At 51.8% G+C, this 16,927-nt stretch overlaps 1 protein-coding gene across 4 annotated transcripts in view; it reads left to right on the forward strand.

Annotated features, from left to right (window-relative positions):
• Positions 1 to 12,098: 12,098 nt before the first annotated feature.
• Bik (BCL2 interacting killer) overlaps positions 12,099 to 16,927 on the forward strand; it is a 31,235-nt gene continuing 26,406 nt past the window's right edge. For 2 of the 4 annotated variants that reach the window (XM_045151494.1, XM_045151491.1), the window contains exon 1: positions 12,269 to 12,386. The gene's annotated coding sequence lies outside the window, so the exon portion shown is untranslated. Of the gene's footprint in view, positions 12,196 to 12,268; positions 12,387 to 12,587; positions 12,637 to 16,927 lie in introns of those variants that run through there. The other 2 variants (XM_045151493.1, XM_045151492.1) reach the window with 2 other exon arrangements.

Raw genomic sequence — 16,927 nt, forward strand, 5'->3', positions numbered from 1 at the left:
CAAGGTCTCATGTATCCCATGTATCAGAGGATGACCTTGACCTTCTGATCCTCTCCCCCCCCCCCCCCGCCCCCGGGCCCACCAAGGCCATGGTTCTCACAGAGAGCAGGATCTATAGTCCAGTGGCTCTGGACAGACCCGCAAAGATGAGGAAAGTGTGTCCAGGAGGTGGAAAGGACTCTGCAGGGGACGCTGTCTCTGCTGTCCCCAGGCTGGGTCTCTGAAGAGTGGCCCTCCCTTTCAGAGCGTCAGTTTCTTCGAACAGAGGCCCTGGGCATGGACTCCTTGGGACAGCTTTGGAGTGTGTGAAACTGACTCTGTCCCATGGGGCAGCTTGTGGTAAGAACAGAGGAGTTAACAGAACAGAAAGGGTGGGTTCTGGGGACAAAAGACAGGAGCCACTAGCTTTGAACTCCTGATCCTTCTGCCTCCACTTCCTGAGTGCTGGGATTGTAGATGTGCACCACCACACCCAGCTCCTTTTGTCTTTTCTTTTTTTTTTAATTTTTAATTTTTTGTTTATTTTTATTTATTTATTTGAGAGCAACAAAAAAAGAGGGAGAGAGGGCTGGAGAGATGGCTTAGCGGTTAAGCGTTTGCCTGTGAAGCCTAAGGACCCCGGTTCGAGGCTCAGTTCCCCAGGTCCCACGTTAGCCAGATGCACAAGGGGGCTCACGCGTCTGGAGTTCGTTTGCAGAGACTGGAAGCCCTGGTGCGCCCATTCTCTCTCTCTCCCCCTTTATCTGTCTTTCTCTCTGTGTCTGTCGCTCTCAAATAAATAAATAAAAAATTTAAAAAAAAAGAGGGAGAGAGAGAGAGACAGAGAGAGAGAGAGATAGAATGAGTGCATCAGGGCCTCCAGCCGCTGCAAAGGAACTCCAGATGCATTCACCATCTTGTACATCTGGCTTACATGGGTACTGGGGAGTTGAGCCTCGAACCAGGGTCCTTAGGCTTCACAGGCAAGCGATTAACCGCTAATCCATCTCTCCAGCCCTTTAAATTTTTTTAAAACATATTTCTATTTATTTATTTGGGAGAGCGAAAGAGGTAGAGAAAGAGAGAGGGAGAGAATGGGTGTGCCAGGTCCTCCAGCCACTGCAAATGAACTCCAGATGCATGCGCCACCTTGTTCATCTGGCTTATGTGGGTCCGGGAGAATTGAACCGGCAACCTTTGGCCTTGCAGGCAAACGCCTTAACTGCTAAGCCATCTGCCAGCCCACTTAATTTTTTTTTTTCGAGTGGGGTCTCACTCTAGCTCAGGCTGACCTGGAAATTCACTATGTAGTCTCAGGGTGGCCTTGAACTCACGGCACTCTTCCTACCTCTGCCTCCCGAGTGCTGGGATTAAAGGCCTGCGCCACCACGCCCAACTTCCATTTATTTTTTTAAATATTTACTTATTTGTAAGCAGAGAGATATGGAGAAGAGAGACACAGAGAGAATGGGCATGCCAGGGCCTCCAGCCACTGCAAATGAACTCTAGAAGCATGTACCATTTGGTGCATCTGGCTTACATGGGTACTGAGGAACTCAGACCTGGGCCTTTAGGCTTTGTGGACAAGCACCTTAACCACTAAACCATCTTTCCAGCCCCCTTGTCTTTTCTTTAACATATCTCAGAGTCTCGCTGTGTTGCTGGCCAGGAGTTCCTGGGCTCAAGAGATTCTCCTGCCCCAGCCTCCCAAGTAGCAGGGCGGGGAAGAGTTTGCCACCACCCCTGCCTCCCGGTCATCTGACCAGCACATCATTGCCTTGGAACTTGGCCAGACAAATACTTTCATTCACCCCTCCCCTGGGCCATTGAATGTCCAGTCTGTCCCCCAGCTGGCCTCCTTCCTCTATCAAATCTACTAATGTTTCCTGAACGCCTACTATGTGCCTGGCACTGCACCTTTGGCCTCCAGAGCCCCCGCCCCCATACCCTCCCGATGCATCCTCACATACGTCAGGTCTTTCCGACCCAGGAGACACCTTGTCTCTGCCTCCCTTCTCCGAGCCTCAGTTGGTTCCTGTGTGAAATGCACTGGGAAGGAGGCCTCAGTGCTGTCATGCTGTCCAGTCCCCACCGTGACACGCCCGTGGCTGTTGGCACCTGTCAGGGCTCCACGGTTTCTGGGCTGGAAGATGCTGGAAGTTGAGAGCCCTGAAGAAGGATGCCAGCAACATTGAGGGGGCAGCAGGCATCTCACCTCTGTCCAGAGCACAGAGGGAAGAGCCAGGCCACCCAGGCCACAGGGAGCAGAGCTCAGAGTTTGGGGCCAGGGAGCCAGCTGCTCACACCCCCCTCCTCTGCCATGGGAAGAAGCAGGTCTAAGTAAACAAGTTTTGTTGTTTTCAGGAAGGTGGTTACTTTGTTATTTTAGCTCTTGGTCTTCCCCCCTCCCCCCACCCCCACAACCAGCACACCTCTGCACTCCAGGTCTGGGGACTGGAGACCCTGCCCTTCCCACCACTACACTTACAGGTCTACACTTTTGTTTTGTTTTGTTTTTTGTTTTTGTTTTTTTCAGGTAGGGTCTGTAGCCCAGGCTGACCTGGAGTTTACTCTGTAGTCCCAGGCTGGCCTCAAATTCACAGCAATCCTCCTACCTGTGTTCTGAGTGCTGGGATTAAAGGCATATGCCTCCATCCCAGTGGTTTTTCCTTTTTTAATTTATTTAATGGAGATGAAAGGCCCAAGAACTCAGAAGCTTAGAAATACTATCACGCTCCAAAGGGAGCTTAAGCGGGCCCCCTGCATATCTCAAACTCCAGGCTTTACTCTCTGTTAGAAGCAAGTAAAGAATCCCTCTTCTCATTATATCAGAGCCCACTCCTAATATAAAACTAGGTAAAAAGGGCATGAGATAGCCCTCAAGGATGGGAAATAAGTAATAAAGTAAACCACTTATTTAGTTTCTGTAAATAGCCTGCACCATAAGCCTTAATAGCCCACACTGTAAGCCTTAGTAGCCTTAATAGCCCACACTGTAAGCCTTAGTAACTTGCACCATAAGCTGTAGCAGCCTGCCTCAGACCACCAAGGCCATAGGAGGCTGATACCATACTCTGTTACCCCCACCTAAGGAATTGCACAAGTGCTGACCCCCAAGGTCACAGGAGACTGGTACCACACTCTGCTACTCCCACCTAAGGACCTGCGCAAACGCTGACCACCAAGGTCATAAGAGAGTGATTGGTCCATGAGGGGCTTGAGCAAAGTAAACTAATTGGCTTAGAAACTGTGGGGTGGCACAAACTGACTGGCTAACACCCTGCAGGGGCTCCTGATATTAAATAATGATTGGTCTAATACACAGGCTTTGTTAGAAACCCTATAAAAACTGCCCTGTTCCTGCGTTCAGGGCTCTGCAGTCCTCTACCCTTGTGAGGTGTGTGACTGTGGGCCCCAGCGCGCTTGGAATAAAATCCTCTTGCAGTTTGCATCAAGACCGCTTCTCGTGAGTGATTTGGGGGTGTCGCCTTATCTGGGCAGAGCGTGGGGGACCCCCCTGCGGGGGTTTTTTCCTACATTGGGGGCTCGCCCGGGATGTGAAGGCCCCCCCACACACCCGAGAACCGACTTGGAGGTAAGGGGGCCCCTTCTGGAGTGAGTGTGTGCTGGCCGGTGTTTGTGTTCTGAGTATCTGGTTTCTGGGACGTGCGCTTTCTGCCGGCCGGTGTTTGTGTTCTGAGCCTCTGGTTTCTGGGATGCGCGCTTTTGGCTCAGTCTGATTTGCAGCCGTCCTCTAGGGCCGTAAAGGACCAGAGGACCGTGATCAGCAGACGTGCTAGGAGGATCACAGGCTGCCACCCTGGGGGACGCCCTGGGAGGTGAGGAGACCCAGGGACGCCTGGCAGTCTCTTATACCCAGTCAGAAGACTGGGTGCTGTTATTAGAGCGGAGGCTTCCTCCTCCGTGGCCGTCCGATTCTTTTGCCTGCTTGTGGAAGACGCGGACCGGTCGCTGGTATCTGGATTTGTTGGTCTCAGTTGTATATGTTGTTGTTCTTTGTGTCTTTGTCTATAGTTCTAAGATGGGACAGACGGTGACGACGCCCCTTAGCTTGACTCTTGACCACTGGACTGAAGTTAAAACTAGGGCCCATAATTTGTCAGTTGAGGTTAGAAAGAGACCCTGGCAAACGTTTTGTGCCTCTGAGTGGCCAACTTATGAGGTCGGATGGCCACCAGAAGGAACCTTTAATTCTGAGACTATTCTGGCCGTTAAAGATATTATTTTTCAGAATGGACCAGGCTCCTGTCCCAACCAAGAGGCTTATATCCTCACCTGGAAGGATTTGATGGACAACCCCCCGCCGTGGGTCAGGCCGTGGCTGAATAAACCCAGGAACTCAAGCTCCAGAGTCCTGACTCTTAAAAATGAAAAAAAAAACCCTCTCCTCCCCCTCGCATCTACCCTGAGATCGAGGAACCTCCTCTGGCTTGGCCGGAGACTCAGCCTGCCCCTCCCCCCCCTTATCTAGTCCCGGGAGCTGAGAGAGGGCCTCTCGCCCCTCCCGAAGCTCCACGCTCTGGCGTGACTGCTCCGCCTCTCGCCCCTCCCGAAGTTCCGCCCTCCACCCTTCCCACACCTCCGCCTCTTGCCCCTCCCATGCCTCCGCCTCTCGCCCCTCCCGAAGCTCCACGCTCCGGTGTGACTGCTCCGCCCCTTGCCCCTCCTGAAACTCCGCCCTCCACCCTTCCCAAGCCTCCGCCCCCCTTCCTCCCAGAGCCTCCGCCCCCAAGCTTGTCCGGGCTTAGCCGGAGACTCAGCCTGCCCCTCCCGAGCTCCTAGAAATGGGAGGGCCAACTGCAAGGACGCAGAGCCGGAGAGATGCTACCCCAGAGGGAGCAAATGGAATTGTAACACTGCCGCTACACGAGGCAGATCCTCCCATGCTGGGGGGCCAACTACAACCCCTCCAATATTGGCCTTTTTCCTCTGCAGATCTTTATAACTGGAAAGCTAACCATCCCCCTTTTTTCAGAGGAACCCCAACGCCTCACGAGGCTGATGGAATCTCTTATGTTTTCTCATCAGCCCACCTGGGATGATTGCCAACAGCTGTTGCAGACTCTCTTCACAACCGAGGAACGAGAGAGAATTTTAATAGAGGCCAGAAAAAAAATGTCCCTGGGGCCGATGGGCGACCCACACAGCTGCAACATGAGATAGACATGGGGTTCCCTCTGACTCACCCTGTTTGGGACCACAATACGGCTGAAGGTAGGGAGAACTTAAAAATCTATCGCCAGGCTCTGGTGGCGGGTCTCCGAGGTGCCTCCAGAAGGCCCACCAATTTGGCCAAGGTAAGAGAGGTGATGCAGGGGCCAACGGAGTCTCCCTCAATGTTTCTTGAGAGGCTCATGGAAGCATTTAGGAGGTTCACACCCTTTGACCCCACCTCTGAGATTCAAAAAGGCTCAGTAACATTAGCTTTCATAGGACAGTCAGCTCCTGATATCAGAAGGAAACTTCAGAGATTGGAGGGATTACAGGAAGTTGAGTTATGTGATTTAGTAAAAGAGGCAGAAAAGGTATATTACAAAAGGGAGACAGAAGAGAAAAAGGAGCAAAGGAGAGAAAGAGAGAGAGAAGAACGTAAAGAGAGACATGAGAAAGAGAAAAAAGAAAGGATAGGCGCAATAGACGACAAGAGAAAAATCTGACCAGGATCCTGGCCACAGTGGTAGAGAAAAAGGAAAAAGGAAGAGAAATTTTCACAAGTTTAGAACAGGCCCTAGGCAGATAGGGAACCTGGGCAACAGGACCCAACTTGATAGAGATCAATGTGCCTATTGCAAGGAGAGAGGACACTGGGCAAGAGACTGCCCTAAGAAGAACAGCAAAAGACCTAGGGTCCTAACCCTTGGAGAAGATGAAATCTAGGGAGGACGGGGCTCGGAGCCCCTCCCCGAGCCCAGGGTAACTCTGAAGGTGGAGGGGAAGCCAGTCAGATTTCTCGTGGACACTGGCGCTGAACATTCAGTGCTTTTGGAACCAATGGGAGGGCTAAAAGATAAAAAAATCCTGGGTTCTGGGTGCTACTGGACAACGGCAATATTCATGGACTACCCGAAGAACCGTTGACCTGGGAGTGGGACGGGTAACCCACTCATTCTTAGTCATTCCTGAATGTCCAGCGCCCCTCCTTGGAAGGGACTTATTAACCAAGATGGGTGTTCAAATTTCTTTCAAATCAGAAAAACCAGAAGTGTCTGCTGGAGGTCGACCCATCACCGTGTTGACCCTCCAGCTAGATGATGAGTATCGATTATACTCATCCCCGGTAGAGCCTGCTCCTCACCGACAGGATAACGTTTGCCTCTCCTGCCATCCTCAACCCCGCTACCCTTCTGCCTGAAGAAACTGATGAGACAGTGACTCATGACTGTCATCAACTGCTGATTGAGGAAACTGGGATCCGAAAGAATCTTACAGATGTCCCACTGACCAGAGGAACATTAACCTGGTTCACAGATGGAAACAATTACATTGTAGAAGGTAAGAGGATGGCTGGGGCGACGATAATAGACGGAACACAAACAGTCTGGGCCAGCAGTCTGCCAGAAGGAACTTCAGCACAAAAAGCTGAGCTCATGGCCCTCACACAGGCCTTACGACTAGCTGAAGGAAAGTCTATGAACATCTACACGAACAGCAGGTATGCTTTTGCTACTGCACACATACACGGGGCCATCTACAAACAGAGAGGGCTACTTACCTCAGCAGGGAAAGAAATTAAAAACAAAGAAAAAATTCTAAGTTTGCTAGAAGCCCTACATCTACCCAAAAGACTGGCCATTATGCATTGCCCTGGCCACCAAAAAGCCAAAGATTTTATCTCAAAAGGAAACCAGATGGCTGACCAAGCGGCCAAGTAGGCTGCCCAGGGGGTCAACCTTCTGCCCATAATTGAGAAACCAAAAAACCAAAAAAGTGAGCAACGATATACCCCAAGTGACTGGCAAGAAGTCAGAAAGTTGGGCCAGTTCTCTGAAACTCCAGAGGGGGCCTGTTTTACCCCAGAGGGAAAAGAGATTCTACCTCAAACAAAGGGACTAAAGTACGTTCAACAAATACACTGCCTAACCCATCTGGGAGCCAAACATCTACAAAAACTGCTGCAGACGTCTCCTTACCATATTCTGAGGTTGCCAGAGATAGCTGGCTTAGTAGTCAAACATTGTGTACCTTGCCAGATGGTCAATGCTAATCCCTCAAGAATGCCTCCTGGGAAGAGGCTAAGGGGAGACAGCCCAGGTGCTCACTGGGAAATGGACTTCACCGAGGTAAAACCGGCTAAATATGGTAATAAGTATTTACTAGTTTTTGTAGACACTTTTTCAGGATGGGTAGAGGCTTATCCTACCAAGAAAAAAAACCTCAACCGTGATGGCTAAAAAAATACTGAAAGAAATTTTCCCAAGATTTGGGATACCCAAGGTAATAGGATCAGACAACGGTCCAGCCTTTGTTGCCCAGGTAAGTCAGGGACTGACCAAAGTATTGGGGATTGATTAAAAATTACATTGTACATACAGACCCCAAAGCTCAGGACAGGTAGAAAGGATAACTAGAACCATTAAAGAGACCCTCACCAAATTGACCGCAGAGACTGGCGCTAATGATTGGATAACTCTCCTACCCTTTGTGCTCTTTAGGGTTAGAAACACACCTAGACAATTTGGACTGACCCCCTATGAATTGCTATATGGGGGGCCTCCTCCACTGGTAGAAATAACCTCTATACATAGTATTGATGTGCCGCTTTCCCAGCCTCTGTTCTCTAGGCTCAAGGCACTCGAGTGGGTGAGACAACGAGCATGGAAGCGACTCCGGGAGGCTTACTCAGGAGAAGGAGACTTACAGGTCCCACATCGCTTCCAGGTGGGAGATTTGGTCTTTGTCAGACGTCACCGCACAGAAAACCTTGAGACTCGGTGGAAGGGCCCCTACCTCGTCCTACTGACTACTCCAACGGCCGTAAAAGTTGAAGGAATACCCGCCTGGATCCATGCATCTCATGTCAAGCCTGCTCCGCCACCGGGCCCCGAATGGCAAGCCGAGAGGACAGACAATCCCCTTAAACTCAGGCTTCGCCGTGTGGCTTCTCCTTCTCCAGCTAGGTGATGCCTCCAATCCCCATGCCCCCCAAAAGTTGACTTGACAAGTGCTTTCTCAAATGGGGGATATAATATAGACTACAACTAGGGAAGCGCCCCCCTGGACTTGATGGCCTGTCCTGACCCCAGACATCTGTGCCCTGGTAGCCGGGATAAAATTTTGGGATATCCCAGAGCTCACCCCAGAGAAGGTCTCTAGAGAAGTCCACTCTCATGTGGCAAAGCAGGCACTCACACAAGGGGTCATCTCCCAAGGTCAATATATGGCAGACAACCCGGGGTGCAGCTCTGGGCCAACCCAACGTAAGTTGCAGCATACCCCATTTTATGTCTGCCCCCGAACTTCTAAACGAAGTTATGGAGGGACAAAAGAGTTCTACTGTAAACACTGGGGTTGTGAAACTACAGGCAATACCTACTGGCACCCAGCTTCCTCCTGGGACCTGATTACTGTGCAGGAAGGATTAGATGGGAAACAAGCAGTTCCTCTCAACATCTCTTTCACCCCCCAAGGTCGAGCGTCCCGAGATTGGATAAAAGGAAAAACTTGGGGACTCAGGTTTTATATGACAGGATGGGATACGGGCCTAACCTTTACTATGCAACTTAAGATAGAGCCTCCCACCCCAAGACCAGTAGGACCTAATAAAGTTTTGGTAAAACAGGGACCCCCTAAAATGACATTACCCAAGCTCCCACCCACAGTGGCAACTAAGACCCATCACATAATAACTGCTAGAACCCCTTTGACTAGCCCACTCTCGGAAGCCCCACACGGGACAGGACAGAGGCTCTTTAGCCTAATCCAAGGGGCCTTCCTCGCCATAAATGCCACCAACCCCAACATTACCTCTGCCTGCTGGCTTTGTTTATCCTCAGGACCACCCTACTATGAGGGGATGACGACTATGGGAGAGTTTAATATAACTAAAGAACATAATAGCCGATGTTCATGGGGGACCAAAAACAAGTTGACTCTCCCCGAGGTCTCAGGAAGGGGGGCATGTATAGGGAAGGCCCCCCCATCCCACCAACATCTTTGTAATGTTACTCTGACCTATAGTCAGCCTTCAGACAACCAATATCTCGTGCCAGGGTATAACAGGTGGTGGGCATGTGATACTGGGCTGACTCCCTGTGTTTCTACTTCAGTTTTTAACCCATCCAAAAATTTCTGTATAATGGTCCAGCTTGTCCCCCGGGTTTACTACCATCCTGAGGAAGTAGTCATCGACGAATATGACTACCATCCCACCCGATCCAAAAGGGAGCCTGTAACCCTTACCCTAGCAGTCATACTTGGCTTAGGGATAGCCGCCGGTGTGGGGACAGGGACCACAGCCCTGGTCACGGGACCGCAACAATTAGAAAGAGGGCTTGGTGAACTACATGCTGTCATAAATGAGGATCTCCAAGCTTTGGAGAAATCTGTTAGTAATCTAGAGGAGTCCCTGACCTCCTTATCTGAAGTGGTCTTACAAAACCGGAGGGGATTAAACTTACTATTCCTAAAAGAAGGTGGATTATGTACAGCCTTAAAGGAAGAATATTGCTTTTATGTAGATCACTCAGGAGCTATCAGAGACTCCATGAGCAAGCTCAGAAAAAGACTAGAAAAGCGTCAAAGGGAGAGGGAAACTGACCAAGGATGGTTTGAAGGATGGTTTAACAAGTCCTCCTGGATGACTACTCTGCTTTCCACCCTGATGGGACCCCTAATGGTTTTGCTCCTGATGCTTTCAGTTGGGCCTTACATACTTAATAAGATTTTTACTTTTGTTAGAGAACGAGTGAGTGCGGTCCAGATCATGGTACTTAGACAACAATATAAGGGCCTTCAGAGCAGAGAGGAAGATTATGTCTAGTCTTTCCAAGTTCTAGGATTAGAACTATTGACAAGAGAAGAAGTGGGAAATGAAAGGCCCAAGAACTCAGAAGCTTAGAAATACTATCACGCTCCAAAGGGAGCTTAAGCGGGCCCCCTGCATATCTCAAACTCCAGGCTTTACTCTCTGTTAGAAGCAAGTAAAGAATCCCTCTTCTCATTATATCAGAGCCCACTCCTAATATAAAACTAGGTAAAAAGGGCATGAGATAGCCCTCAAGGATGGGAAATAAGTAATAAAGTAAACCACTTATTTAGTTTCTGTAAATAGCCTGCACCATAAGCCTTAATAGCCCACACTGTAAGCCTTAGTAGCCTTAATAGCCCACACTGTAAGCCTTAGTAACTTGCACCATAAGCTGTAGCAGCCTGCCTCAGACCACCAAGGCCATAGGAGGCTGATACCATACTCTGTTACCCCCACCTAAGGAATTGCACAAGTGCTGACCCCCAAGGTCACAGGAGACTGGTACCACACTCTGCTACTCCCACCTAAGGACCTGCGCAAACGCTGACCACCAAGGTCATAAGAGAGTGATTGGTCCATGAGGGGCTTGAGCAAAGTAAACTAATTGGCTTAGAAACTGTGGGGTGGCACAAACTGACTGGCTAACACCCTGCAGGGGCTCCTGATATTAAATAATGATTGGTCTAATACACAGGCTTTGTTAGAAACCCTATAAAAACTGCCCTGTTCCTGCGTTCAGGGCTCTGCAGTCCTCTACCCTTGTGAGGTGTGTGACTGTGGGCCCCAGCGCGCTTGGAATAAAATCCTCTTGCAGTTTGCATCAAGACCGCTTCTCGTGAGTGATTTGGGGGTGTCGCCTTATCTGGGCAGAGCGTGGGGGACCCCCCTGCGGGGGTTTTTTCCTACAGAGACAGAGAGAGGGGAGAGAGAGAGAATAGGTGCGCCAGGGCCTCTAGCCACTGCAAACGAACTCCAGACGCGTGTGCCTCCATGTGCAGCTGGCTTATGTGGGATCTGGAGAATTGAACTGGGGTCCTTAGGCTTTGCAGGCATGCGCTTTAACTGCTAAGCCATCTTTCCAGTCCCCCCCCCCCGTTTTTCTTTTTCTATTTTTTGTTTTTTCAAGGTAGAGTCTCACTCTAGACCACGCTGACCTGGAATTCACTTTGTAGTCTCAGGGTGGCCTCGAACTCATGGCAATCCTCCTACCTCTGCCTTTTGAGTGCTGGGATGCTCTTTTCATTTTTAAAAATTAGAGCTATAGGGCTGGAGAGATGGTCCAGCAATTAAATTGCTTGCCTGCAAAGCCTAATGACCAGAGTTTGATTCCCTAGTACCCATGTAAAGCCAGATGCATAAAGTGGTACATGCATCTGGAGTTCATTTGCAGTGGCTGGAGGCCCTGACATACCCATTCTCTGCTTCTCTCTGCTTGCAAATAAATAAAAAAAAATTTTAAAATAGCCAGACGTGGTGGTGCATGCCTTTAATCCCAGCACTAGGGAGGCAGAGGTAGGAGGATCGCTGTGAGTTCAAGGCCACCCTGAGACTATATAATGAACTCCAGGTCAGCGTGGGCCAGAGTGAGGCCTTACCTTGAAAAAACAAAAAAGAAAAAACATAAAAAGAAAACAAAAAGAAAGAAAAAAATATTTCATGGGCTGGGTGTGGTGGCACACACCTTTAATCTCAGGATTTAGGAGGCCAAGGCAGGAGGATCACCATGAGTTCCAGGCCACCCTGAGACTACAGAGTAAATTCCAGGTCAGCTTGGGCTATAGTGAGACCCTACCTCGAATAATCCCCCCAAATTTATTTATTTGTTTGTTTCAGACAGAAAAATGAGTCTCTCTCTCTCTCTCTCTCTCTCTCTCTCTCACACACACACACACACACACACAGGGGTTGGGAGGGGGAGAATGGCAAGCCAGACCACCTGGCACTGTAAATGAACTTCTCATGCATGGCCCACTTTGTGCCTCTCTCCAGCCCCAGGAGTCTAAAATTGTCCTCCCTCCCCTCCTCCACTTGGTGGCCCTGGAGCTGCCCCCATCAAGGGAGAGGAGAGGGAAGGCGAAGGTGGAGCGAAGCGCTGGGGTTTTTGACACCCTTTAGTTAGGTTTAAGAACACCCAACTCACCCGTGTGCCAGCCTCAAGAGCGTGAGGATTCAGACGCTGAGCTCGCTACTCAGCAAGCTGTTGGCGGTTTCTGAGCCTCAGTTTCCAGGTGGGTAGTTGGGGATGAAAAAGCTCGGAGTCCTCAGGGGTACAGTGAGGGCGACAGTCCTTGCCAGCGCCTCGGATCATACTCAACGTTAGGCAGTGGCCCCATCTACAAAGTGCCCTCGCTGCCCGCCCCGAGGCCGGCTCTCCGGGCACAGGGCGATGAGACTGGCAGGTACCGGGCACGTAAACAAGGTAAGGGCACGCTTGGGGCGGTTCGGAGCCGGGGACCCCGAGCTGCGCTGGGAGGGGAGGCTCCGGGGCGGGACGGGGCGCGGCCGCCTATCAGGACCCGCGCCAAAGACAACGCCACGCCTCCCGGCCGGCGCCACCGCCAGGGCCACCCGCCGTCCCCGCTGCCGTGTGCTGAGTCCGGCCGCTGCCCACCGCCCCGCCGCTGCCCACCGCCCGCCGCTGCCCACCGTCCCGCCAGCCGAGCCACCAGGTAAGCGCGCAGGCAGCTGAGCTGTTCGGGCCGAGCGGCTGGAGGGCGGGGAACCCGTACCCAAGTCCCTCCCTGGCACCGGCACTTGCAAGGAGGAGACTCGGGCTTCGAAATGTCCCCTCCCGGGGCTGCCAGCTGCTGACGGTGCCCGCCGCGGCCCGCGCGCCTCGCTCTCCGCATCCGTGCAATGGGGTGGCTCCTGCGTCCCGCGCCAGCGGCCTGTGTCCCTCGCTGTCGCGGCCTCGCGTGACCCGGCAGGGTGCAGCGGCGGAGGGGGCGGGGGACAGGGCGGCGACGGCGCTGCCCGGGCGTCCACCGAGGCGGAAGATGGCGCCGGGCACCTGTCCCCGCCGGGATCCCGGGCCGCGCACCTGCGGAGGGGCGCGCCGAGTCGGTGCCACCTGCTCGCAGAGCTGGGCGCTGGTGCCCCGCGCGCGGGCAGCCGTGCGCGATCCCGGGACTCCTGGCATCCAGACACGGCCGGACCGCGGTGACCCGGGCATATCTGCCCTGGGGACTCGGGTTTTGTGTCTGTCACTTTCTCCGTCCGCTCTGGCCTCCCAGATGCGGATCGCTTTGTGTAAACCGTTAACAGCTACTCTCACGCGTTCATGAGCCACCCCCGTTCCCCCCGCGGAGGGGACGGTGTTGTGGCGGCTCTTGTAACATTGTTCCTTCTGGGGCCAGAGGCTGCGACTCCCTGGAAGGCATGGTTGTCCCCCTGTTCTTGCCTGCATTGGGAAAGGGGCCCAAGATCCCACGCTGTGATGGGGGATGCCTAACTCCTACGGAGCAGGCGGCCTCGGTTCAGATAGAGAAACTGAGGCTTAGATGCCCAAGGTGGCACATGCATCTGGAGTTCGTTTGCAGTGGCTGGAGGCCCTGGAGCGCTCGTTCTGTCATTCTCCTCCCTCCCCCATTAAATAAATACAAACAAAATGTTTTTTAAAAAGAAACTGAGACTTAAGGCCCTAGAGGCACATTGATATTTGAGCTGGCTTAGGATAAAAGCCCAGAGCTGGGCTGGAGAGATGACTCAGCGGTTAAGGCGCTTTTCTGCAAAGCCAAAGGACCTAAGTTCAACTCCCCAGGACCCAGGTAAGCCAGATGCACAAGGTGGCACATGCATCTGGAGTTCATTTGCAGTGGCTGGGCGCCCTGGTGTGCCCATGCTCTCTCTATCTCTACCTGCCTGTTTCTGTATCTCTGTCTCTCAAATAAATAAAAATTAAAAATATATTTTTTTAGAAAAATCCAGAGCTGTTTGTTAGAGGCCACACCAAACCTCTTGTGCCCCCACTTCCGAGGTGTGGTCCTGGACAGGTTAACCACCACTCTGAGTCTGGGTCTGTTGGTTCTGTAAAAGGGGCCCCTGGGGTGCAGCTTGATGGGGGGAAGCCTCGCTCAAGTGGCTGTGGAGAGCTTCTGTGGTAATGTTGTTTATCTCATTTCTACTTAATTTGGAAGAGTAGGACCCCAAGATTGGCATGTTCCTGGTGTTGATTGGAGTGCTAGGATTAAAGGCGTGTGCCACCATGCCTGCCTTAAAACTTTTTAAAATATTCATTTATTTGTTTGTAAGCAAAGAGAGAGAGAGAGAACAGAGACAGAGAGAATGGGTGCCTCAGGGCCTCTAGCCACTGCAAGTACATGCACCACTTTGTGCATCTGGTTTTATACATGGGTACTGGGGAATTGAACTCTGGTTGTTTGGCTCTGCAGGCAAACTGTTGAGCCATCTCTCCAGCCCTATTGGTACTGTTTTGTAAACATCTCCTAAAGGGTCACCTGGGGCAGTTGACTGGGCCTGAATCCAGTGTCCAGCATCAGGACAGGTGCATACTCCTGGCCTTCTCCTCCTCCACAGATCACTTCTTCTCCCTCCGTTCTCCAGGATTTGGGGCTTTATTTTGTTGAAGACAGGGTGTCATATAGCCCTTGTCCTCAAGCTTGATATGTAGCTGGGGATGACCTTGACCTTCTCACCCTCCTGCCTCCATGGTGCTGGGGCGGGAACCTGGGGCTTCGTGCGCGCTGAGCCAGCCCCTGAGCTGCGTCTCCAGATTTGGGACTTTCTGTCTTAGTTTGCTTCCTTCCTGCCTGCCTCCCTCTCCTTTCCTCCCTTCCTCCCTCCTTCCCTCCCTCCCTTTTTCTTTCTTCCTGTCTTCCTTCTTCCCATTCTTTCCATTTCTTTTCTTCTCTTTCTTTCTTCCTTCCCTGCCCCCTTCTCTCTTTCTCTTCCTTCCTTTCTTGATGTAGGGTCCCTGTATGTAGCCCAGGCTGGCCTTTAATTCTCAATCCTCCTGCCTCAGCTTCCTGAGTCTTATTTTGGCCTATAATTCTGAAGGTACAAGGCCAAGGGACTATCTTGAATGACAGCCCTCTTGCTGGCAGAAGGCACAGGGCTGTATATGGCAAGAAACATGGGAGTGTGTGTGTGTGTGTGTGTGTGTGTGTGTGTGTGTGAGAGAGAGAGAGAGAGAGAGAGAGAGAGCCTGCCCATCTCTCCCCGTAGAGGCACCTGTGGTCACTGGTGGGGCTCTGCCCTGCCGACCTAGTCTCTTTTAGTCATCTCCCAAAGGCCCCACCTCCAAACACCATAGCGAGATTAAGTTTCCACCCTCTTAATAGCTCACAGTAGGGCTAAATTTCAACACTGCAAGCCTTGGGGACACTCAAAGCGTACCCACTGCGAGCACCTTCACCTTCTGAAACTCATAGTCACAGCTGCTACCCCTCCATAGTTTGTCAGGGTCTCACTGTGTAGCCCAGGCTGCCCAGCTGTGTGTGTGTTTCTTGACTTAAAGTGTCTACCTTAAAGCCAGGCGTGGTGGCACACGCCTTAATCCCATCACCGGGGATGCAGAAGCAGGAGGATCGCGTGAGTTCGAGGCCACCCTGGGACTACAGAGTGAATTCCAGGTCAGCCTGGGCTAGAGCGAGGCCTTGTCTTGAAAAAAAATAGTCTACCTTGCCAGGAGACTGGTTCCAGGATGTGGGCTCTTAGCCCAAGCCTAGAAATGCAGATTGTCATTTTTCCTTGATGACAAATTCATCGAACTAACTTCTAAGACAGTCTTCAGGAAATAATGGATGGCAGAGGTGATTTTTTTTCCAGTGCTGTGGATGGGCCTCGGGTTTGCGCCTGTGAAGCAGCCCTGCCACTGAGCTACATCTCAGCCACAGCTGGTCTTTTTCTGGAATGGACAGTCTTAGCAGGGACATTTCTGCAAGTGCCAGGGAGGCTGGTAGGTTTAAAGCAGCTCATTGGAGTGACATAGTCCAGTTCCCGTGTGTCTGGCCAGCTTATCACCATTTGCTGTCTTAGCTCACTTGTCACCTTCTCTGAGATGTCCTTCCTGATTAACCCAACACAAGGTGCCACCCTTTCTCACCAGTGGCTCTGTCCTAAGCCCTTGCTTTACCGGGGCACTAAGACTGTCTGAAACGATGTCACACATTTGTTTCTTTGTTGTTATTATTTCTCGGCTTATAGTAGCTTTCCAGCCCCGCAAGAAAAGGAGCCTCAAATAGCACGTCCCCGGTGTCTGTCACATCCTGGAGACTTGGAATACGTCTCTAGTCAGATGGAGGGGCTGCCTGCATGTTGGGTCCTGCACGTCAGCTTAGCTGGTTGACAGGCATAATGGTAAAATCACCTCTGGACTCACAACTAACTGTCTGCACTTTGCATCACCTGTCCCCAGTTGATGGCTGCTGGTGGTTGGAAGGAAGGGCCCGTTGGCTGGCCAGACTTTACGCTGACCCCGCCGCGGGCAGTCCTTTCCCTTCTCCCTGGAAAGCATCCTGTCTCGGTGAACATGTCACATCTCTGGACAATAGATGGCTTCTTGCTTCCCGTGTGGTCGACAGAGTGGATCCCACGAGTCCCTCTGTTTTTCTCTCGGCCCAGAACAATTCCGAGCAGTTTCGAGGAAGCGCCAGCGGCGCTGTTTTGTTGTCGTCGGCTGCCAGGAAGCCAGCAGTGAGTCTGGACTGGACGCGTGTGGCCACCTCCTGGCCTCCCCTTTGTCCTGCCCCTGGGTGGAAGCGCAGGACGCCAGAAAATCCATCCCGGGCCCAAGTCCCTCACTGGCCCTGAGGCAGGCAGGAGAGGGGCGGACAAGGTGGCCAGGGTGTGGGGCGGGCACTGAGAGGGCAGCTGATTTGCTTAGTGTCAATATTAGAATGTGACAATACAAAACACCCTCCGGGCACTGCTGAGCAAACCTGTTTTTCTGGAGATGGGAGAAAACTTGGCGCCCAGCGACTCAGCTTGAGAAAAGGCGCA

The sequence above is a fragment of the Jaculus jaculus genome, chromosome 6, assembly GCF_020740685.1.
Source record: "Jaculus jaculus isolate mJacJac1 chromosome 6, mJacJac1.mat.Y.cur, whole genome shotgun sequence".
Taxonomy (NCBI): Eukaryota; Metazoa; Chordata; class Mammalia; order Rodentia; family Dipodidae; genus Jaculus; species Jaculus jaculus.